The sequence below is a fragment of the Cetorhinus maximus genome, chromosome 1 (assembly GCF_964194155.1).
Source record: "Cetorhinus maximus chromosome 1, sCetMax3.hap1.1, whole genome shotgun sequence".
Lineage (NCBI taxonomy): Eukaryota > Metazoa > Chordata > Chondrichthyes > Lamniformes > Cetorhinidae > Cetorhinus > Cetorhinus maximus.
The window spans coordinates 166459148-166483123 of NC_135879.1; positions in this window are offsets into that span (position 1 = coordinate 166459148).

Genomic DNA, 23976 nt, shown 5'->3' on the forward strand with positions numbered 1-23976 from the left:
GTTGCTTTCCTTGGAGCAGCGAAGGTTGAGAGGGGACCTGATAGAGATGTATAAGATTATGAGGGGTGTATGTAGGGTGGATAGGAAGGCACTTTTTCCATTAGTAGAGGGGTCAGAAACCAGGGGGCATAGATTTAAGGCAAGAGGTAGAAGGCTAACAGGGGAGTTGAGGAGAAATTTTTTCACCCAGAGGGTGGTGGGAGTCTGGAACTCACTTCCTGAGAGAGTGGTTGAGTCAAAAACTCTTGTAACATTTAAGAAGTACTTAGATATTCACTTGTGTTGCCATAGCCTCCAGGACTATGGGCCAAGCGCTGGAAAATGGGATTAGTGTAGTCAGATCTTTGTTGACCGGCACAGACATGATGGGCCGAATGGTCTCCTTCTGTGCTGTAAACATCTATGAGTCTATGAGATCTGAGCTTCACATGAGTGCAGTCAATGGCACCCTGTACCTGTGGGAAACCTGAGATCTGGGCAAATCCCAGCAGTCTTGCTTCCAGGCTTTCCTGGCCCTGGGTGAATGCACAAAATTGTGTGCCTTTGCGAAGATGGCGTCTGTGACCTCATGGATGCATTGATGCATGGAGGCTTGCAATAATCCACTGAGGTCACCTGTGAAACCCTGAAAAGAACTACTAGCGTAAAAATTGAGCGCCGCAGTCACTTTCATGGCCACTGGCAGTGGATGCCGCCCATGTCCCCCTGGTGCCAAATCCTGCAGCAGGTGGCAGATGTGACTGACCAGTTCCCTGGACATGCACAATCTTCAGCGACACTGGTTCGCAGTCATCTGCTGGAATGACAAGCGTCGTCTATAGGCCCTGGTTCTAGCTAGTCGCCAATCAGCGATGGCTCACTGTGGCTCTTCAGCACAGAAGCCCCAGCTGCCCCTTCTTCCTGAGGGTGCCGCTCCTCCCTCTGCCCAGCCAGGCTCCTCCGTCACTCTCCTCTCCTTCATCTTTGTTCTCTGAAAGCCGTGAGGCATACAGCTAGGTCACCATGGTCTATGCTCCTGATGTACTTCTCCTGCAGGCTGAAAGAGAGAGATGTGTGGGTTAGTTTGGGTGTACTAAGAACCTCTCTTGGTTAAATCTGAAGGCTCCTTAATGCATCTCAGAGAGTGCTGGTCACCACTTGGATGGCCAGGGTTTAGTGCGCTGCATGGCTGCCCGAAAGCCCACCCACCTCTGCTCCACTCCACCTGACCAATTGGCAGCAGCCTTGCCCACTGGGCTGCATGCTGTGCTCTCAGCTCAGGTGCAGGCATTCTCCTAACCCGCACTGCAAGGCTGTACTGTTAGCTTGAACCATGGGGGAGACTGGTCCAAACCTGAATGATGACATTGCAAAGGGCTGTGAGCACCTCCACTATGACCAGCTTTATCAAGGAGATTGTACAGCTTGCCCAGTTGTCCAACTGTTTTGCAGTCCACTAAAATGCTCGTTAGTTTGCAGTCTGTGCCCGAGGGATGATAAAATCTGGAGCACTTGGTGGCACTTCCATGCCTCTGCATTGCTTGAGTGGGCAGATAAGCTAGAGGCCCGACTCCAAGCATATCAATGTGGCTGCGTCTGAACTGTCTCAGCTACAGAGGAATGGTCACTTAATACAAGGTTTCCCTAATGTGTGGCCACTTCCCTCCCTTTCCCCGCTCCCCGGCACGTGCTTGTGCACTACCATCAATAGCAGTGCAGCTCTTGCTCCGTCACCGCACTGTCAGCCAGCAGGAGAAAAGTGACTTGCCTGTGCCCTCGCCTGGATGTGAGGCACCTCAACCTTAAAGTCCAACAGACGACCCTTTTGAGCGCTGCGCAGCATTACTGTGCACTCACCTCTGAGTTCCTCTCAAAGTGCAGCTCGCCAAGTGCATGCCTTATAAATGCTGCTGTGAAACACATGGGTGTGATTGGGCAGTTGTCCAGTGTGGAGGGATGGTTCCGGTCAGCTGGGCTTACAATGATATGCAGATATATTAAAATGAAGTTCCCAGTTGCAGCGATGGGTAACGTGGCCCGCCATTGAAGGGTGCTCTGGACGATTCCAAACTAGTTTCATGACGTCGTGAATTTTTGGCCTTCCTGCCATATTGTCCGCTCACATCCACCATGATGCCTGACGCCAATTGGCATGGAAAATTCCACCCAATGTGTAATTCTGAATTTCCCAATCCTTTGTGAATCAGCTGAATTCTTCATTTGTGAACTGAAGGCACAATATCTGGAATGCTGTACTGACTGAAGTGGGCTTTCTGGCATTCTACTTTTTCTCCTGTTATTTTTGAAGTCAGCTGGTCTACATCCCAGTAATCAGAATAGTAGTCTACAGTGACAAGGTAATCAATTCCTGCTATAGAAAAGGTCTACTCCCAGCTTTATCCATGGTCTGTCTGCGGTGTCATGCGTCATCAACAGCTCTCTAGCTTGTTTAGCTTGGTATTCATTACAAGCACTACACTGGCCAATGTGGTCTTTAATTCCATTGTTGACATTTGGCCAGTAGAGCACATCCCTTGCCTTTCTCAGTCTCAATTTAATTCCTTGATGGCTTGCATCGATGCACTTCAGCATCTCTCCTTTCATCTCCTTAGGGATGATGACTCTATTTCCTTTGTACTGGATACCATCTGGGGCTGTCACTTCATCTCAGTTTGCTCTATATGCTCTTGTGATCACAGGTGTGTCCTTGATGCTCTCAGGCCATCCTTTCATCACTGTTAGCTCTTGGAGAGTTGCATCTTGTTGGGTAGTTCACTTGATTTGAGTAAGGCGCTTGTCTGTCAGATTCACTGTCTCTAGTGGGTTGATGACTTTTAAGTAGTGTCGAGCTGCTGCCTCATGTTGAACCTGGAAGATTTCACATTCTGTTGTAGCATCCTCAACTTTCTTCATGGGGAGTGCTGCTCTCGACAGCATGTCAGTGATATACATCTGTTTCCCTTACTTGTATGTCACGCCCAGATGATATCTCTGTGAGTGAAGTAACATTCTGTGCTGATGCTTTGGTACAGATAGTAGCAGTTTGCGAAAAATTATTTGAAGTGGCTTGTGGTCAGACTCCACTGTTACTTTGTCTCTCCCAAACAGGTATTGATGAAAATGCTCACAAGCAAAAGCAATAGTCAGACACTCTTTCTCAATCTGAGCATATTGTCATTCAGTTTGCGTTAATGCCCTGGATGCAAATGTGACCGACTGTCCTTGCTGCATCAGAGTTACTCCCAGACCCATCTCGCTGGTGTCGCACTGCAAGGTGACTTCTTCATTGACATCACAGCATGTCAGCACTGGCACTGTCATCATTCGTTGTTTGATTTTAGTAAACTCTGCTTCTTGTTCTGTTCCCCAATACCACAGCACCTCATCGGCAGTGAGCTTGCATAATGGTTCACACTCCGTCAACAAATTAGGCAAAAACTTTGCTAAATAGTTCACGAATCCAACAAATTGTTGCACTGCTTTCACATCTGTTGGTCACTGCATCGCTGCTACAGCTCTCACCTTGTCAGGATCTGGGTGAAGAACTCGTCCTGGCAGTACATGACCTATGTACTTGACTTCAGGATTCTTCAGTTGCAATTTTTTTCTTGTTCAGCTTCAGGTTCATCTGGCGAGCCCTCTCTCATAGTCGTATTAAATCATGTTCCGCTATGACTTCTTCCATTGTGTCTCCACATCTATAGACCGTGGTAATCCACTATTGCTTCCACTCCAGGAAGATTACCGACTATCTCATGCCATCTGTGATGTTACTCTTCTGGAGCCATAGAAATGCCAGATGGCATGCACAACCATCTGTATCTCCCGACCCAGTCCAGAATGCAGTTCGAAAGCTGCTGCTTTCATCTAGCTTCACTTGCCAGTAACCATCCTTTGCATCTAGGGTAAAAAAGATCTTTGCCTTGGTAAGTTGTGGCAAAATTCCTTTGATAGTCAGCCTGAGGTAGTGAGATCTCTTCAGAACTTTATTTAGATCCTTAGGGTCTAAGCATACTCTCAGCTTCCCAGGTTGTCTCACTGCTACCATGCTGCTAATCCAGTCTGTAGGAGTCGTCACTTTTTTGATTACTCCCTTCTTTTCCAGCTCTTCTATCTTGTCTTTTAGGCTTGACTTGAGGGCAGCTGGTATTCTTCTCGGCAGATGCTGAATTGGTCTTACACTCTCATCTACTTCGAGATGATAATCTCCTGGTAGACATCCCAACCCTGTAAACACATCTTTGTATTCCTCTAGGATCCGTTCTGCCATCAATTGTTTTGTGTGCTGTGACATATTGTGAATCTCTGTTGGGTTACCAGTCCAAGCTTTAGACTTGCTTCAGCTGAAATGAGTAGCCTCTGTGCCCCATCTATGATCTGGAGCTCTGGATCTTCCTTCTTGTGTTTGCATTGGGCTCTCAGACTAATTTGTCCTCTTTGTATGAGTATCGTGCCATCAAATAGCCTCAATCTTACTTTTGAGGGCTTCATTTTTGGATTGCCATGTTGAGCCAGTTCACATAGATCTGTGAAGCTCATTCTGTTGCATGATGCAGCAGTGTCTATTTGGCATTTCTTGTTCACTTGATACTCTCCCTTTGCCATCATCATTGTAACAGTCACAAACCATTTGCCTCCTATAGATTTGACTGAAGCAACTTGTTATATCGTGTATAGTCCTTCATCAGAGTCTTCGGCTGATATCGCTCCCATGGCCATCTATATCGGCTTGTTTTGCTTTTTTCCTTCCATATTCACAACCACTACCACCTAGAAGCACAAGGGCAGCAGATAGATGGGAACACCACCACCTGAAAGTTCCCCTCCAAGTCACTCACCATCCTGACTTGGAAATATATCGCTGTTCCTTCACTGTTGTTGAGTCAAAATCCTGGAACTCCCTTCCTAACAGCACTGTGGGTGTACCTATACCACATGGACTGCAGCAGTTCAAGAAGCCAGCTCACCACCACCGTCTCGAGGGCAATTAGGGATGGGCAATAAATGCTGGCCTAGCCAGCGATGCCTGCATCCCGTGAATTAATAAATTTCTAGCCAAACGTTTGTGTGCAAGGTGATTCTGCTTCCTTCAAATAAAATACTGCTTTCCCCTTGCTGGGCAATCCTTCTTTTCCTGTGCATGCTGTCCTCTGCAGTATTTGCATCCTGCCATTTGTCTGCAATTGTTCCGCTCTTTTGGCTTGGACTGTCTCTCAGCATAATGTATTCCCTGATCTGCTCTGTCATACATTTGCTCTAGCTGACGTTTCACAACTTACGCCTTTTGACGCAAGTCTATCGTTTTCTTTAGCATCAGTTTCTCATCTTTCCGTAGACTTGCTCTCACCGAGGAGTCTCACACACCTAAGACTAATCTACCTTTAATCAGAACGTATTTTAGCTGTCCAAATTCACGTGATTCAACAGGCTGTGTTACTGCAGTCACATACTGTTCAATGGTCTCGAGTTCACCCTGAGCTCTGGTGTTGAAGATATAGCGTTCATAAATTACATTCACTCAGGGTTCAAAGCCTTCATTCAAGATTTTCAAAACCTCTATCATCTTCTTTCTTTGTTCATCAGTTAGATTTAGGGTGGCATATGCTTTGTAGCAGTCCCTCCCCAGCAGTGTTAGGAGCGTGGCTACTCTTATTGGTTCCGGATTTATAATTAAGTCTGTTGAAATCTCACAGTTTTGCCATTGTAGTGGAAAAACTTCTATATATCACTGTTCATTTTGACTGGAGCTGGGATTGGAAAGTTTCCAAAGTTGGCCATGTTCACGCACCCTGTATTTACTTGCAGCCTTCGATATGTGTTTGCTTGCCTTTTGTGTTTGCTTGTCCTTTGTCCTTGTTCTGCACCTCAGTGCTTTACCTGAATTCCTTTTAGTAGCTTCACTTTTCAGATGTGTACATTCCTATGTGCCTTTCTCAGCTGTGCCTTCCCTGTACCATTTCCAGGGTTCCGAAATCTATTTTTTCCCTCACTTCCTGACACCATGTTTTTTTGTATAAGGACAGCTGTACTTCTTCAGTGTGTTCTCATTGAGGGGCTTTATTGAACTGAAATGAAATGGCAGCCTACAGTCAGCTTGCTTCATGACAGTCACATGAATATGGCAAGCCAGGTAGTACATTTAGTAAAGATTGCATTTCCAAAACCCAAACAGACTCAAACATAAGCATGATCTTATTAGGTATACCTCATTGGTAACTGGAAGAAGTGGAGTCCACCTGAAACTCTGAGGATCAGGGGAATATTTTTTCAAAGCTCTCAGTCACTGGTAGGCTCTTCCCCTCTCTGATGGAACCTAATATCCCTCATTTTCAGATTGGCAAATTCAGGCTGATTTTTACTGTTCCTTTGGTGTGGGACAATGCCAACCCTTCAAAGGCCATTCCTCATGGCCAACAATTAGCTAAACTGGTGTTTTTAGTAAATATTTACCACAGTGTCAAACCCAGAGAACATTGATCGATGCAGCTTTTCAGTGACATAGTTAACCAACAGCCCAAGTTAACTTGATTTACATCTGCATTTGTGAACACATGATCTCTATATTAGTAAACATTACCAGACATTCTGACTATCCTCCTCTTCAAATAATCTCTTTTAGTAAACACTCATCAATGATAGAGTCCAAGTATCAGCTTGGTGTTTATATACACATGCTGTTCTCTACATTACAACTACTTACTAAGCACACAGTTCAGAGAAAAGCTTTCTGTTCGTAAACAGTCACCAGTAGTATTGCTCAACAATCAAATATACACCCAGGATTTCCAGCAGGCAATCAACAGAACTTCCAAGAAGCAAATTAAAATATCTATTTACTCCATATATAAAAGCAAAAAACTGCGGATGCTGGAAATCCAAAATAAAAATAAAAATACCTGGAAAAACTCAGCAGGTCTGGCAGCATCTGCGGAGAGGAACACAGTTAACGTTTCGAGTCCGTATGACTCTTCAACAGAACTAAGTAAAAATAGAAAAGAGGTGAAATATAAGCTGGTTTAAGGGTGAGGGGGGGGGGGGGGGGGGGGGCGGGGGGGTGCGTAGAGCTGGATAGAGGGCCAGTGATAGGTGGAGATAGCCAAAAGATGTCACAGACAAAAGAACAAAGAGGTGTTGAAGGTGGTGATATTATCTAAGGAATGTGCTAATTAAGGGTAGAAAGCAGGACAAGCAAGGTACAGATAGCCCTAGTGGGGGTGGGGTGAAGGGAAGGGATCGAAATAGGCTAAAAGGTAGAGATAAAACAATGGATGGAAATACACTTAAAAATAATGGAAATAGTTGGGAAAAGAAAAATCTGTATAAATTATTGGGCAAAAAAGGCTGGGGGGGATTGGAAAGGGGGTGGGGATGGAGGAGAGAGTTCATGATCTAAAATTGTTGAACTCAATATTCAGTCTGGAAGGCTGTAAAGTGCCTAGTCGAAAGATGAGGTGCTGTTCCTCCAGTTTGCGTTGAGCTTCACTGGAACAATGCAGCAAGCCAAGGACAGACATGTGGGCATGAGAGCAGGGTGGAGTGTTGAAATGGCAAGCGACAGGGAGGTCTGGGCCATGCTTGCGGACAGACTGAAGGTGTTCTGCAAAGAGATCACCCAGTCTGCGTTTGGTCTCTCCAATGTAGAGGAAACCGCATTGGGAGCAACGAATGCAGCAGACTAAATTGAGGGAAGTGCAAGTGAAATGCTGCTTCACTTGAAAGGAGTGTTTGGGCCCTTGGACGGTGATGAGGGGGGAAGTAAAGGGACAGGTGTTGCACCGTCTGCGGTTGCATGGGAAGGTGCCGTGGGAGGGAGTTGAGATGTAGGGGGTGATGGAGGAGTGGACCAGGGTGTCCCGGAGGGAACGATCCCTGCGGAATGCCGCCAGGGGGTGGTAAAGGGAAGATGTGTTTGGTGGTGGCATCATGCTGGAGTTGGCAGAAATAGCGGAGGATGATCCTTTGAATGCGGAGGGTGGTGGGGTGATAAGTGAGGACAAGGGGGACCCTATCATGTTTCTGGGAGGGAGAGGAATGTGTGAGGGAGGATGCGTGGGAAATGGGCCAGACACGGTTGAGGGCCCTGTCAACCACCGTGGGTGGAAAACCTCGGTTAAGGAAAAAGGAAGACATATCAGAGGAACTGTTTTTGAAAGTGGCATCAATGGAACAGATTCTATTTACTCCACTTGTGGAGGGTTTCTGATTATCTTCTGCCACTGTTATGGCAAGAAGTTAGTGGAAACCTATGCAAATTCCCTAATCTGTGATTAGAGCAAAGCCGAATAGAAAGTGCTTCTCTGAATATATCTATTCCCCCAAAAATGAATTTGCTAATATTGGCCAGAGTTAATAAAAGCTGATGTGTGCTTGTTAATTCCTTGTTAAGGTCATGAGTAAGAAATATATGCAACATTCTGCGGCTGCATAGTTTAGTCATGAAATGAGTATTTTATTCCTCTGGAGGTTTTGAGTTAATGAGCAGGATAGTTTGGAAGATGTGGGAGGACAGTTCGGGTGCACTGAAGGTACAGCCGTCATGTAAGGCCTAAGGTCAAAATACAATTTGTTTTCCACTGCCAACAAACCAACTAGTTTGAGATACAATCCTTTTAAATGTGAATCTGTTACTAAATAAACTTAAGGCACATGGTGAAATGTGCCGGGCTACAGGGAAAAGGCAGGAGAGTGGCACTAGGTGAATTGCTCCTTTGGAGAACCAGCACAGACACAAATCAAATGGCCACCTTCTATGCTATAACCATTCTATGAATCTGTGATGTTATACATTTACAAAGTGTTAGATGGTACAATGGGACAGCACATGTTCTATTAGCCCATTAAGGCTAATACTGCAAACTTTTTCTGAAATACCATGTATAATATTCCCTTGATGACAACCAATCAGTCAAATGAATAAACAAGCTGTCATGGAGGAATCATTTAGTCTGTTTTTACTTTGCCTGGCATGGCTGTTAGCTGACAAGAAACATCAGCAACATCCTGTGCATACAGAGGAAATTCTAAATTCTAAAATGATAAGAAGCATCAATCACAAAATAAAGTTTCCTACTTTCAGCTAGTGGTGATTATATGGGCAGCCAATAGAGAATTGAATTTTTGCATGATATCATAATTGCATGAAAATTATATTACCCCAGGGAAGGCAAACAGTGAAATGGAAAGTCTGATTGTGAAGAATACCAGATCTAAGTTCTGCCTCTGCTGATTGCTTTGTTTGCCAAAATCAGAAGCTGATATCCAAAAAATGCTTCACTGGTTGCAATCAAGCCACTACTTGTTGGTCTGTAATTATAACAAACCTTGGTTAAATTGAGGGAGAGTGATGTACAGTCCATTGAGGTTAATTAGTGGTCAGGCTCTCTGTGGTCAGGAGATGCAACACTCATCACAGAGTACTTACCCTCTTGTTAGGAAATAGAGATAGTTAAAGTAAGTTATATTGGTATTTGTGGGTGTTAGGAATGAGTTTTAGCTTTAATATTTAAGTTTGATTTGTATTTCTGTATCTATGTGTTAAGAAAAGGTCAAGTTGAGTTTTAGTTTCACTTTAAAAGGTGCTTGCATTTCTAATGTGAGTTTACGACTGTAAGAGAAGTTAAGCAAACACAAGAGTAGAAAAACTGGGCTGTTGCTTAGCAATAGGGGTCCAGAGAGGCAGTCCCCTCCCACAGACACACACAGAAGAAACTAGAAACAGCAGTTTTTGAGTTCAGTTTTGAAGACAGTTGCTAGGCGAAAGCAGCCTAGAAGGGGCAAATAGCCAGTCCCAAGCTAAAGTGGTAAAAAAAAAAACTACTGCGGATGCTGGAAATCCAAAACAAAAACATAATTACCTGGAAAAACTCAGCAGGTCTGGCAGCATCGGCGGAGAAGAAAAGAGTTGACGTTTCGAGCCCTCACGACCCTTCAACAGAACTGAGTATAGTTAGGAGAGGGGTGAAATATAAGCTGGTTTAAGGTGGGGGGGGGGTGGTGGGAGAGAGAAGTTGAGTGGCGGGGGGGGTGGTTGTAGGGACAAGCAAGCAGTGATAGGAGCAGATAATCAAAAGGTGTCACAGACAAAAGGATCAAAGAGGTGTTGAAGGAAATGTGCTAATTAAGAATGGATGGCAGGACACTCAAGGTACAGCTCTAGTGGGGGTGGAGTGGAAAGACTGACAAGGCATTAGTTGCAGATTTAAAAATAATGGAAATAGGTGGGAAAAGAAAAATCTATATAAATTATTGAAAAAAACAAAAGGGAGGGGGAAGAAACAGGGTGGGGATAGGGGGGAGGGAGTTTAAGATCTAAAGTTGTTGAATTCAATATTCAGCCCCGAAGGCTGTAAAGTGCCTAATCGGAAGATGAGGTGCTGTTCCTCCAGTTTGCGTTGGGCTTCACTGGAACAAGTGGGTTGAAAGTAGCTGCCAAAGAGAGGCTAGAGCAAAAGGGACAGATAGCAAGTCCCAAGCTAAAGAAGAAAGTCCCCAAATCCAGAGGAATGGAACAGAAGAAAGTCCCAAGCAGACCTTCTAGTGAAAGGAAGGACAGGAACCTGGAAAAGATAATGTTAAGACTGTGGAGCAGAGAAAGGCTCCAAACTTCAAGCTTAAAGAGATGAAGGGATTATGAGAAGTCAGATAGTCAAAAGAGGCAACAGATGGTCTGTAACTCTTTGCTATGGGCATGTGAAACAGTGGTTTACTGTTGACAACTGAGTCAGTGAGAGACTGCATGGAAGAAAGCTTGAATGCATGTGGTCACCCAAGCAGCAGCAGAATTGTACTCGAACACAATCTGTAACCTCATGGCCCGGTATATCTCCCACTCTACCATTACCACCAAGCCAGGGGATCAACCCTGGTTCAATGAAGAGGGCAGGAGGACATGCCAGGAGCAGCACCAGGCATACCTAAAAATGAGGTGTCAACCTAGTGAAGCTACAACACGGGACTACTTGCCTGCCAAACAACATAAGCAGCAAGTGATCGACAGAACTAAGCGATGCCACAACGAATGGATCAGATCTGCATTCCTGCCACATCCAGTCATGAATGGCAGTGGACAATTAAACAACTCACTGGAGGAGGAGGCTCCACAAATAACCCCATCCTCAATGATGGAGGAGCCCAGCACATCAGTGCAAAAGATAAGCCTGAAGCATTCGCCACAATCTTCAGCCAGAAGTGCCAAGTGGATGATCCTCCTCTGGAGGTCTCAAGCATCACAGATGCCAGTCTTCAGCCAATTCAGTTCACTCCACGTGACATCAAGAAACAGTTGAAGGCATCAGGTACTGAAAAGGCTGTGGGCCTGACAATATTCTGACAATAGTACTGAAGACTTGTGCTCCAGAACTTGCTGCGCCCCTAGCCAAGCTGCTCTAGTACAGTTACAATGCTGGCATTTACCCAGCTATGTGGGAAATTGCCCAGGTATGTCCTGTACACAAAAAGCAGGACAAGTCCAACCCAGCTAGTTACTGCCCCATCGGTCTACTCACCATCATCAGTAAAATGACGGAAGGGGTCATCAACAGTGCTGTCAAGTGGCACTTGCTTAGCAATAACCTGCTCACTGATGCTCAGTTTGGGTTTTGCCGGGGCCACTCAGCTCCTGACCTCATCGTAGCCTTGGTTCAAACATGGACAAAAGAGCTGAACACCAGAGGCAGCATTTGACCAAGTGTGGCATCAAAGAGCCCTAGCAAAACTGGAGTCGATGGGAATCAGGGGGAAAACTCTCCGCTGGTAGGAGTCATGCCTAGCACAAAGGAAGATGGTTGTGGTTGTTGGAGGTCAGTCATCTCAGCTCCAGGACATCACTGCAGAAGTTCCTCAGGATAGTGTCTTAGGCCCAAACACCTTCAGCTGCTTCATCAATGACCATCTCCAACAAGAGAGAATCTAACCATTGCCCCTTGACGTTCAATGGCATTACCATCACTGAATCCACCACTATCAACATCCTGTGGGCTACCATTGACCAGGAACTGAACTGGACTTGCCATTTAAATACTGTGGCTACAAGACCAGTTCAGAGGCTGGGAATCCCATGCAGTAACTCACCTCCTGACTCCCCAAAGCCTGTCCACTATCTAAGAGGAACAAGTCAGGAGTGTGATGGAATATTTTCCACTTGCCCGGATCAGGCAGCTCCAACAACACTCAAAGATGTTTGATACCGTCCAGGACAAAGCAGCCCACTTGACTGGCACCACAGCCACAAACATTCACTCCCTCCACCGCCAATACACAGTAGCAGCTGTGTGTACCATCTACAAGATACACTGCAGGAATTCACCAAGGCTCTTTAGACAGCACCTTCCAAACCCAAGACCACAAAGGCAGCAGATAGATAGGAGCACCACCACCTGGAAGTTCCCTCCAAGTCACTTACCATCCTGACTTGGGAATATATCACCGTAACTTCACTGTCACTTGGTCAAAATCCTGGAACTCCCTTCCTAACAGCACTGGGTGTACCCACACCACATGGACTGCAGCGGTTCCAGAAGGCAGCTCACCACCATCTTCTCAAGGGCAACTAGGAATGGACATAAATGCTGATCCAACCAGCACATCTTGTTGTGAAGGGGGAAAATTCAAAGATTGCGGATAACACAAAACTTGGAAGAATTGTAAACTGTGAGGACAGTGTAGATCTTCAAAAGGACATTGACACATTGGTGGAGTGGGCAGATAGGTGGCAGATGAAGTTCAATGCGTTGAAGTATGAGGTGATGTACTTTGGTACAAAGAACATGGAGAGACGGTATAAAATAAAGGATACTATTCTACAGGGTGTGCAGGAGCAGAAAGACTGCGCGTATAAGTACATAAGGCATTAAAGGTGGCAGGACAGATACAGACAGCTGTTTCTATAGCATTCGGTATTCTAGGCTTCATTAATAGGGGCATAGCGTATAAGAGCAGGGAGGTTATGATGGACTTATATAAGACATTGGTTAGACCTCAGCTTGTGTATTGTGTACAGTTCTGGCCACACTATAGGAAAGATGTGAACGCATTGGAGAGAGTGCAGAAGAGGTTTATGAGAATGGTTCCAGGGATGAGACACTTCAGTTATGAGGAAAGATTGGAGAAGTTGGGATTGTTTTATTTGGAGAGGGGAAGGCTAGGAGGAGATTTGATAGAAGTTTTCAAAATCATGAGAGGCCTGGACAGAGTAGAAACTGTTCCTGCTCATAAACGGATCGAGAACCAGAGGGCACAGTTTTAAAATGTTTTGCAAAAGAAGCAAATGTGAGGTGAGAAAAAGCTTTCTCACACAGTGAGTAGTTAGGGTATGGAATGCATTGTCTGGAAGTGTGATGGAGGCAGGTTCATTTGAGGCATTCAAGAGGGCATTGGATAATTACTTAAATAGAAACAATGTTCAGGATTACGTGGAAAAGGCAGGAAATTGGCACTAAGTTAAAATGCTCAGAGAGCTGGTGCAGACATGTTTGCCCAAATGGCTTCCTTCTGCACTGTAACAATTCTGTGATTCTGTGATACCCATTACTTGTTTCTCTTAACTTTAACAATGTAATTGACAAGAGATCAACAATCAATCTGATAGAAGGTTTCTTGTACCTGGATATCATTTCCGCACTAAAGGCCTCACTTGATTTATTGGGCTAAGCTTTGAAGTAGGGTCAAGAACCCAGGGCCCAGGTAAATTCTGGGTCCTAACTCCATGCATCAACTGCATCACTCACGTGATGGTATTTCTAAATGCAAATACCCTAATTGGACTGAAGATGGGCTTAGCGCCCAATTAGTGGTGGTGAGGGGGAAGTTGCCTGCCTGTTGCCAGCAGCAGAGACAGTCAACAGCCATGATGGAACCTGCCACTGCCTTGCTGAAGGGAGCAGGCAGCTTCTCAAACGGCCAGAAGTGTAAAGACATGAGACAAAGTGTGAATGGATAACACTGAGATAACGCGAATGATCTGGCACAGGATAACCGAGGGTCCAATAATTTTAAACATCAATAAAAAAACATTCCCTTCACTCCATAGCAGTCCCAACAGCTGCACACTAACGTGCACCAGGCTGTTCAGGCTCATTGAAATCGCCATTGAAAATTACAGCCCGACCTCCCTGGCCCATTAACAAGCTCCTGAAGGAGCTTTTGGGCCATTAATTGTTGGGGAGTGGGTGTGGAGAGGATTCCCCATTCCCTCCCCACTGTCCTCACTCTGAAAATTGCATACTGTCCCAGAGGCACCAGGATCCAGAGGCGACATCCAGGACTGCAATTTTTTAATTGTACCCACACCGGTTCCTGACCCTGCCAGCAATTAAAAATCTGGTCCATTGTTTCTATTTAAAGTTGTTTATAAAGGCTGCTTTAATAGAGTTAGTACTTCAGGTCGATGATAACCCTTCATGTGATAATGTCCCTTCAACAAACATCAACGGGTGGTGTGGTGACTGTGAAACAGTACACCAGTGCGAGTCAGCATCTTCAGTAGTGGAGAAGAAAAACTGGGAGGAAATTTTTCAATCAAAGAAGGAGAGATCATACTAACTTTTTAACTCTTTCTTTCTTTCTCTTCATGGAGTGTCCTTGTTTGAGGGTTGCTAATCCTGGCTTGTGCCACGATATCATTATGGGGCAAGTTGTAGAGGTAGGCTCTAAGAACTACCAGTTCCAGTTTGGGGATTGAACCCACAATGTTTGTGTTATTCTGTGCCACGTAGCCAACTGAGCTCATGAACCTAATGTCTTTGCTAATCACCACGATAAACAGGGAAGGAATAGAGCAGCCTTTCCTCCTCATTATTCTTCACTATTCCATGAAGAATTCATTGAGTCCATGAAACAGAAAATATTTTAGCTATTACAAAAAAAGGCTAAGTGCATTACTCAAAAATCCTCTGTTGAAAATTGTTGTGTGGTTTGATTAGCTATGCTTGGAAGTTTACCATTGAATGATTTATTAAGTTTATGTGCACCAAAGAAATGTTCACTACATTTGTTCCAATAGAATTGAAAGATGTCAAAGTAAAGACTGCAAAAGTCTGATCCACAGCAAAGAATGGAACAAGTTAGGAATTTCAAAGGTCTTTGCATGTATTCAAATACAACTGAAAGGCAAAGTGTTCCTCTGTGCTATCCACTTACTGAATTGAGTGGGAAAGATTGGTTTTAATGTTTATCTGGAAACTGGATAACATTTTTCAGTCAACAGGTTTCGTAATGTTCCCCTAAAAGGAAATCCGAATAAAAAATATTGCTTGATAGTAGACAAAAAGAGGTTGCCAACACCAGATGGACATATATTGGTGGCATCCCAAAAGATCTTTCAGAAAATGTTGCTATATACCACACATCTGCAAATGACTCAATTTTCTTGCTTCCTGTAAAGATTCCTCCCAAAACATTCAAGACTATTAAGAGGATCTTTGTCCAATAACTGTGGACAGGCAAACAAGCCAAAGCCAGCAAACTTAAGTTTCCAGGAACTGTTAACACTGGACAGTTTTGTATCTGAGTACTATAATTTGATGTTTTTATTGAAGGCCTATGAAAGGTAAATAGAATAGATGTCTTGGGGCCAATATGAATGGAAGCAAACTGAAAATATTGTAAATCTTTTCCAAACAAGGTCAAAAATAAATAATGTGGCTTTAACATAGCTCAGAACAGTAATAAGGAAAGCTTTAAAGAGAGTGAATGAGAGAGTGAAGAAAAAGAAAAACAAGAGAAAGATTTGTGTTTATGTACCCCCTTTAGTAACTTCAGAATGTCCCACAGCATTACAGTCAATGGAATACTTTTGAAGTATAGTCATGATTGTAATGTAGGGAACTTGGCAGCAAATTTGCACACAGTAAGCTCCCATGAACAGATATGTCATAATGACCAAATTATCTGTTTTTTGGTGATGTTGATTGAGGGATGAATATTGGTCAGGATACCAGGGACAACTCCCCTGCTCTTCTCCAAAATATTGCCACTGGATCTTTTACATCCACCTCAGAGAGCAGACAGGGCCTTGGTTTAATATTTCAGCCAAAAGTTGGCACTTCTGACAGTACAGCCCTCCCTCAGTCCTGCACTGACAGTCAGTCTAGATTTTGGGGCTCAAGTTTGGGACTTAAACTCACAACTTTCTGACTCAAAAGGAATAGCGATATTAACTGATCCATATTGCTTTATATATCGTCTCAAATTGTGGGGTCGCACAAACCAAACCAAAGGAAATTTATTCAAAATAAGAAAATTATTTTAATTAGTTTAGGATAATACATAAATTGCAAATACCAGGCATAATGAGAATCTTTTAAATGTTGGTGTTTAGAGGGATTTGGGTGCCATTGCATATGAAACGCAGAAAGGCTTCTTGACCTTTATTGCAAAAGTAAGGAAGTCTTGCTCCAATGGTGAGACCACACCTGGACTACTGTGTACAGTTTTGGCCTCCTTCCCTAAGGAAAGATATACTTGTCTTACAGGGGTACAATTAATATACACTGATTCATGGAATGGAATAACTGTGTTACAAATAAAAAGTTTATAAGGTTGTTATGTTTTGGGGCTGTCTCTTTAATTTGGGGTAAATTGGAGGAACGAAGGGTTCTGAATTCTGCCCGACAACAAGTTTAGGTGGTTTGGTTGTTAAAGATTAAGGGATAAGGCGGTGGGGTGGGGTTGGTGGATGCAGGGGGCAGGATGTCCTTCTGGGAAGAAGGCGTAAGATATTCACACCTGTGGACAATGGTAAGAGCGCCTGTGTTGACTATGTTAGATGGTCAGTCTCCAAGCCTCACTGTGAGGCATTAGGAAACTCAGGCTTCATAAATAGTTATACATTAAAATGCCAATTTAATTTCAAGATAGAATGGAGTTGGGGGTCTGAAGGATAGCTAATTAGCATTTTGAACTGGATAAAATGTCCTTATGATTCATCTTGTCATTGGGATGGACTTTAGGAAGGAAAATTCCATAGGAAGCCATAGATCAGTTTCAGGTTTTCCCAAGAGATTCTTGAACCTCACAGGCATAATCAGCCTGCAAGAATCAGAGAGTAAGAGAGAGAGAGAGAGAAAGAGAGAGAGAGAGTGAGAAAGAGAGAGCAGAGAGAAAGGTGCAGCCAGACTCTGTTGTTCACCATGCAGAATGAGAATGCAGTTGGGAGCTAGTGCTTAAGCTCCAAAATCATAAGGATTTAAATGAGACTGGAAGATTCATCAAGTTTTGTCTACAGGGAGGAATATCCAGGGTAACCCGCACCATGAAAGTCAGTTTAGGGATTAGAAGTTATCAAGCTAGAAAAAGAAAAAAATAAACAAGCCATCGGGAGCTGAGTAGCAGCTTTGAACTGGTTCCTAGAGAATGAAGTGTTCACTTAAAGGACAGAGTAAAGTATAACTATGGAGGAGGATTTTTGGCCATTTCAAAGGTTAAATGGGGAAACTTTTCTGTAATTTAGAGTATAAGTTGCCTACTGAAATACTGTTTAGTCGCTGTTGCTTTTAGTTTGTTTGTTGCAGTAAAAGCCTTAAAACTTGAAATCTTGTTGTGTGACCCTTCCAGTCAGTCACTGGAAATTTGAATATATTTCTCAAAGTTATGGGGTGAGATTGAATAGAACTGCATGTGCACTGGAAGAATAAAAGGTAACCTCATTGAAAAATGAAAGATTCTGAGAGGGCTTCACAGGAGATATTCTGTGAGGCTATTTCCTCAGGCTGGAGAGTCAACTCGGGGCCATAGTCTCAGGATAAGGGTCTGATCATTTCAAATTGAGATTGAGATAAATTTCTTCGCTTTCTTCACTCAGAATCTTTGGAATTCTCTACCCCAGCAGACTGTGACTGCTCAGTCATTGAATATATTCAAGACTAAAATTGATGGATTTTTGGACTCCAAGGGAATCAAGGATATGTGGATCACATGAGAAAATTGAATTGAGGTCAAAGATCAGCCATTATTCTATTAAATGTCTTATCACAATGGCTTATGGCAATGACCATCTCCAACAAGACAGAATCTAACCATCGCCCCTTGACATTCAATGGCATTACCATCACTGAATCCCCCACTATCAACATCCTGGGGGTTGCCATTGAGCAGAAACTGAACTGGATTAGCTGTATAAATACTGTGGCTACAAATGCAGGTCTGAGGCTAGGAATCCTGCGGCGGGTAACTCACGTCCTGACTCCTCAAAGCCTGTGCACCGTCTAGAAGGCATAAGTCAGGAGTGTGATGAATACTCTCCATTTGCCTGGATGAGTGCAGCTCCAACAACACTCAAAAAGATGTTTTTTTTAAATAATTAACATCAGCCATGTTCCAAAGGAGAAATTAGACATGTGACCTTATTCAAAGTATATATTCATGCATTCATGTGTGCTTTGCTCAAAGGCCCTTGGCTCATCGTCTGCTGATGCTTCATCCTGAGCTGTTTTCTTGGCAGGTTTTGTCGGTGTTGTTAGTGGAGGGATGCCAGTGCCTTGCAAACTCAGGGGCAGGGTGAGGAGGCAGGGCCCCAAGTATAACTCAGCCAAAATAGGAATCAAAACCCACGCTATTGGTGTTATTCTGAACCATATGCTAGCCATCTAGCCAATAGAGCTCACCAAGCCTCATTCAAATAGATCTGTCACAGTAATTGGGATGACATGTGCCTGCACTGTGGCCAACTTTAGAGTCCCAAATTCACTGAACAAGAAATCGGATGTGATATTGCAGTAGAGTGCAAGATCAGAGGCTTGCTTACCTAACCCATGCACACCATCAGCAAGGACCCAAACCACTGGCACTGTCTTGGAGGATTTTCTCTCACGTTTACGAAGTGCTAAATTATCTAGTAGAATGCTAAGCAATGCCCAAAATATAAAACCTGCTATGACATTTGCATACATGATATACCACAAATAACTCAGGCAGTTCAAAGTTAAGAAAATTACCAGGGATGATCAACTTCATCAAATTTGTGTAGTTTTTAAATAGGGATTTAGTACATTAATCTGTGTAAACTGTTTGATTTAACTTGTGTGATTGATGGTTGCCATCCTACTATCTAATGAGTTTGTGCTTGCTTTATATTCTTTCAGGTAAATTTTCCAACTTCATCTTCCAGTTGGGATCATCACACACCAAGAGCAGAACAGGAAATTCAGGCAGGTACTACACATAAAAATATCACCGTGGTTCCAGTGAAGTTGTCTTCCAATAGCGCAAAGTCATAAAATTTCTCATTATCATCAACTCACCAAGATCACAGTAGCATCTACATAATGGTATTCCTATATATCTAGGTTTTTAAAATTATTTTCTAATTCAATTATTGTAAAGAAACTACTCCCTCTGGCAGGTGAATCCAGAAACCATGCAGCATAATTTTAAAATTAGACCTACACCCTTTGGGATTGAAAGCAAGTTGTATTTCTTCACAAAAAGGATAGTAAAAAATCTGGAACTCACTCCCCCAAAAGACTGTGAGCAATGGATCAGTTGAAATTTTTGAGGCTGAGATCTTTGTTAGGTAAGAATGTCATGCAAATGAAGCAAAGGCAGGCAAATGGAACAGCCATGATCTATTGAATTGTGAAACAGGTTTGAGGGCTAAATGGCCTATTGCTGTTCCTATCTATGTACAACTCAAGTAAGAGGACATCACCATTTTTTGTGTCATCAATAATTTATCAAACTAGGTCTGTTAAATGTAACTTTTTTTTATTTACTCAGAAAATATACTGTTTAATCCAAAGTAAAATAAACCTCAAGGCATGAAAGAAATTGAGTAGTAAATGTTGTTGCGGATATAGGGCTCAGGTATTTCCAATGTGTATAAGATTTGTCAAAGAACACAAGAATTCATTAACAGTTCTGTTCCAGAGGACTCTGCTTTCAGAGCTCTTCCACACAACATGCACAAAGGTCTCAGTGTTTGTAGCATGCCTGGTGCAGATGGGAGGGGCAGCCAGAATCATTTTGCTTTCAGCTCATGTGAAATATACTGCAGCACCTAATTTCAACAGTGGGTATGATGTGGGATATGCCAAATGGATGAAAGTAACTCATCTGTGAGCCACCTCACTAAAGCAGGGAGCACACACGATAGGCATAGCACACTAGGGTCCATTGTACAAAATATATCCCATCAAAATGTTTAGCCTAATAAATAAAACAAATGGATCATTTAGAAAAACTTGGATTTATTTTTCAGTATGATGGTGTTAGATGCTGTAATAGTTTAGGTACTGACCTTTCACTTCTGAGTTCAAACTCAAATGGTTGGAAATCTGCTGGCTAAAAAAGTCCAATACAAAAATGTATTTGGAAAATCTCAATCCAGTTTCTAGTGAGCAAAAATCACAGCACAAATCTGAATTGACAATGGAATACCACTTTAAGTTAAACTGTGGAAGTAGCACAAATGGATACAAATTTAAACTGGTAAAGGGTAACATCAGGACTAATGTTAGCAAGTTAATTCTTCTTCATACAGAAAGTGATCAACACTTGGAAGAGACTTCCAGATTAGAGTAATGGAGACGAAAACCCTGGAATCATATAAGAAGAAACCAGTTTCAGTAATGATGGGGATGTAAGGTTGTTCTGGATGGATGAATTAAGATGGGCCTAATAACCTTCTTCAACCATAAATATCCTGTGATCTTGTGTGATCTCACTCAAATGTTAAATTCTGAAAATGGAACAAGGAGTTTCTGGGAGTAATTTGGGAGACACAGCAAAAATTCATCCCTAGGAAGAAGAAGCATACTAAAGGGAGGCCGAGGCAACCATGGCTGACAAGGGAAGTCAGGGACAGCATAAAAGCTAAAGAGAAAGCATACAATGCGGCGAAGAGCAGTGGGAAACCAGGGGATTGGGAAACCTATAAAGACCAACAAAGGACAACTAAAAAAGAAATAAGGAGGGAGAAGATTAAATATGAGGGTAAACTAGCCAGTAATATAAAAGAAGATTGCAAGAGTTTTTTTAGATATATAAAGGGTAAGAGAGAGGCAAAAGTGGACATTGGGCCGCTGGAAAATGACACTGGAGAAGTAGTAGTGGGGAACAAAGAAATGGCGGAGGAACTGAATAGGTACTTTGCATCAGTCTTCACAGTGGAAGACACAAGTAACATCCCCAAAGTTCAAGAGAGTCGGGGGGCAGAGGTGAGTATGGTGGCCATTACCAAGGAGAAGGTGCTAGGAAAACTGAAAGGTCTGAAGGTGGATAAATCAGCTGGACCAGATGGATTACACCCCAGAGTTCAGAAGGAGATAGCTGACGAGATAGTGGAGGTGTTAGTGGTGATTTTTCAGGAATCAATGGAGTCAGGGAAGGTCCCAGAGGACTGGAAAATCGCTAATGTAATCCCCCTGTTTAAGAAGGGAGTGAGGCAAAAGACGGGACATTACAGGCCGATTAGCCTGACATCGGTCATTGGTAAGATTTTAGAGTCCATTATTAAGGATGAGATTTCAGAAAATTTGGAAGTGCATGGTAAAATCGGGCAAAGTCAGCATGGTTTCATCAAGGGGAGGTCATGCCTGACAAATCTGTTAGAATTCTTTGAGGAGGTAACGAGTAGGTTAGACAAAGGAGAGCCAATGGATGTTATCTACTTGGACTTCCAGAAGGCCTTTGACAAGGTGCCGCACAGGAGGCTGCTCAGTAAGATAAGAGCCCATGGTGTTAGAGGCAAGGTAATTGCATGGATAGAAGATTGGCTGTCTGGCAGGAGGCAGAGATTGGGGATAAGGGGGTCCTTCTCAGGATGGCGGCCGGTGACTAGTGGAGTTCCGCAGGGGTCAGTGTTGGGACCACAACTTTTCACTTTATACATTAATGATCTAGATGAAGGAACTGAGGGCATCCTGGCTAAGTTTGCAGATGATACAAAGATAGGTGGAGGGACAGGTAGTATTGACGAGGCAGGGAGGCTGCAGAAGGATTTGGACAGGTTAGGAGAATGGGCAAAGAAGTGGCAGATGGAATACAACGTGGGGAAGTGTGAGGTCATGCACTTTGGTAGGAAGAATAGAGGCAAGGACTATTTTCTAAATGGGGAGAGAATTCAGAAATCTGGAGTGCAAAGGGACTTGGGAGTCCTAGTCCAGGATTCTCTTAATGTTAACTTGCAGGTTGAGTCAGTAGTTAGGAAGGCAAATGCAATGTTGGCATTTATTTCGAGAGGACTAGAATATAAAAGCAGGGATGTGCTGCTGAGGCTTTATAAGGCTCTGGTCAGACCACATTTAGAATATTGTCAGCAATTTTGGGCCCCGTATCTCAGGAAGGATGTGCTGGCCCTGGAGAGGGTCCAGAGGAGGTTTATGAGAATGATCTCAGGAATGAAAGGCTTAACATATGAGGAACGTTTAAGGACTCTGGGTCTATACTCGATGGAGTTTAGAAGGATGAGGGGGGATCTGATTGAAACTTACAGAATACTGAAAGGCCTGGATAGAGTGGACATGGGGAAGATGGTTCCATTAGTAGGAGAGACTAGGACCCGAGGGCACAGCCTCAGAGTAAAGGGAAGATCTTTTAGAACAGAGATGAGGAGAAACTTCTTTAGCCAGAGAGTGGTAAATCTATGGAATTCATTGCCACAGAAGGCTGTGGAGGCCCGGTCATTGAGTGTATTTAAGACCGAGATAGATAGGTTCTTGATTGGTAAGGGGATCAAAGGTTACGGGGAGAAGGCGGGAGAATGGGGTTGAGAAACTTATCAGCCATGATTGAATGGCGGAGCGGACTCGATGGGCCGATTGGCCTAATTTCTGCTCCTATGTCTTATGGTCTTATAAAATCAAGAGAGTTTTGGTCTGTATCTAATCATATTGTACCTTAGCTGGGAGTGCTCAATGCTTATACTTAGTGCTCCATTCGCATGTCCAATATCTATCAGTCTGAGGAACACAACATGGGATGGGATAAGCCCTTTGTTCCATTAGGGGTATTTTTCTTTTTAAGTCTCTATATATATATATATAGACACAGGAGAAAAACTGTGAAGGACGTTTCAATAAAGACAAGTTAATCTCTCAACGATGGTATTTAATTTGTAAGTTGCTGTGTATTCCACAACAATCCACTTGTCACATATGTCTGGAGTTCACATGTAAGAAGCAGTTTTACACTGAGACTTGGCCTTTCCATGGAATTCCCATTATATTTATTGAAAAGGCCATGGATCTCCATCACACATGTATAGTTTGAGACCTGTACCAGCTTCAACTGATGCAGAGCAAGCAAAATGAGTTATTATTTCTAGGGAAGAAAAGAAATGTCTATCAGTATCCAAATATCAATAATATTTTAACATTAGCAAACAACATTGAACTACCCTTAACTAATGCTACAAAGGTTAAAAATGAAGTTAAAAATTGCCTTAAAACTATCTTTTGTTTATTGCATGGCAGCATCTTTTGGTTGGGTATAAATAATACCATACAAAGGTCATTGTTACCTTTAAGCAGCAATTATTATCTTGGGTGAAATTTGAAATCATAACTCCCACTGCTGCTGTTTAAAGTTATTCTCCTTTTTGCTGTTTACCGAATCAAATGTAGTCACACCAGGTTCAAAAAAAAATCAATCTTGATGCATTAGTTAGGCAATTTTAAGGATAATGACAGGAGATTCTGGCCTGTGTTTTCCTCTCTTATTCTTCCCCAGGTTGTGATGAGAGGTTTGGAAACTGCAGGGAAAATCATGCACTGAGACCTACCACCATCTCCTTGTTTCCAATCTTGATTTTCCTCGCTTGCTTTCACGAGAACCACTGCCATCGACTCATTCATCATTTTCTACATAGAGGCCAGTTCCAGGCCAATTTTTCTTCCTGGTAGGTTCTGTATCTCTTGCCATTTTCGGCAAACCAATCACAATGTTTCCTGGTGGAGAGGCCAAGGAACGCTTCACAAGTGCTTGTTAAAGATGTTGACAATGTTAGACAGTCAGCTCCTGGTGCCTGGAGATTGAGAGGTTGGCAGTGAGGCACTGGCCGAGATG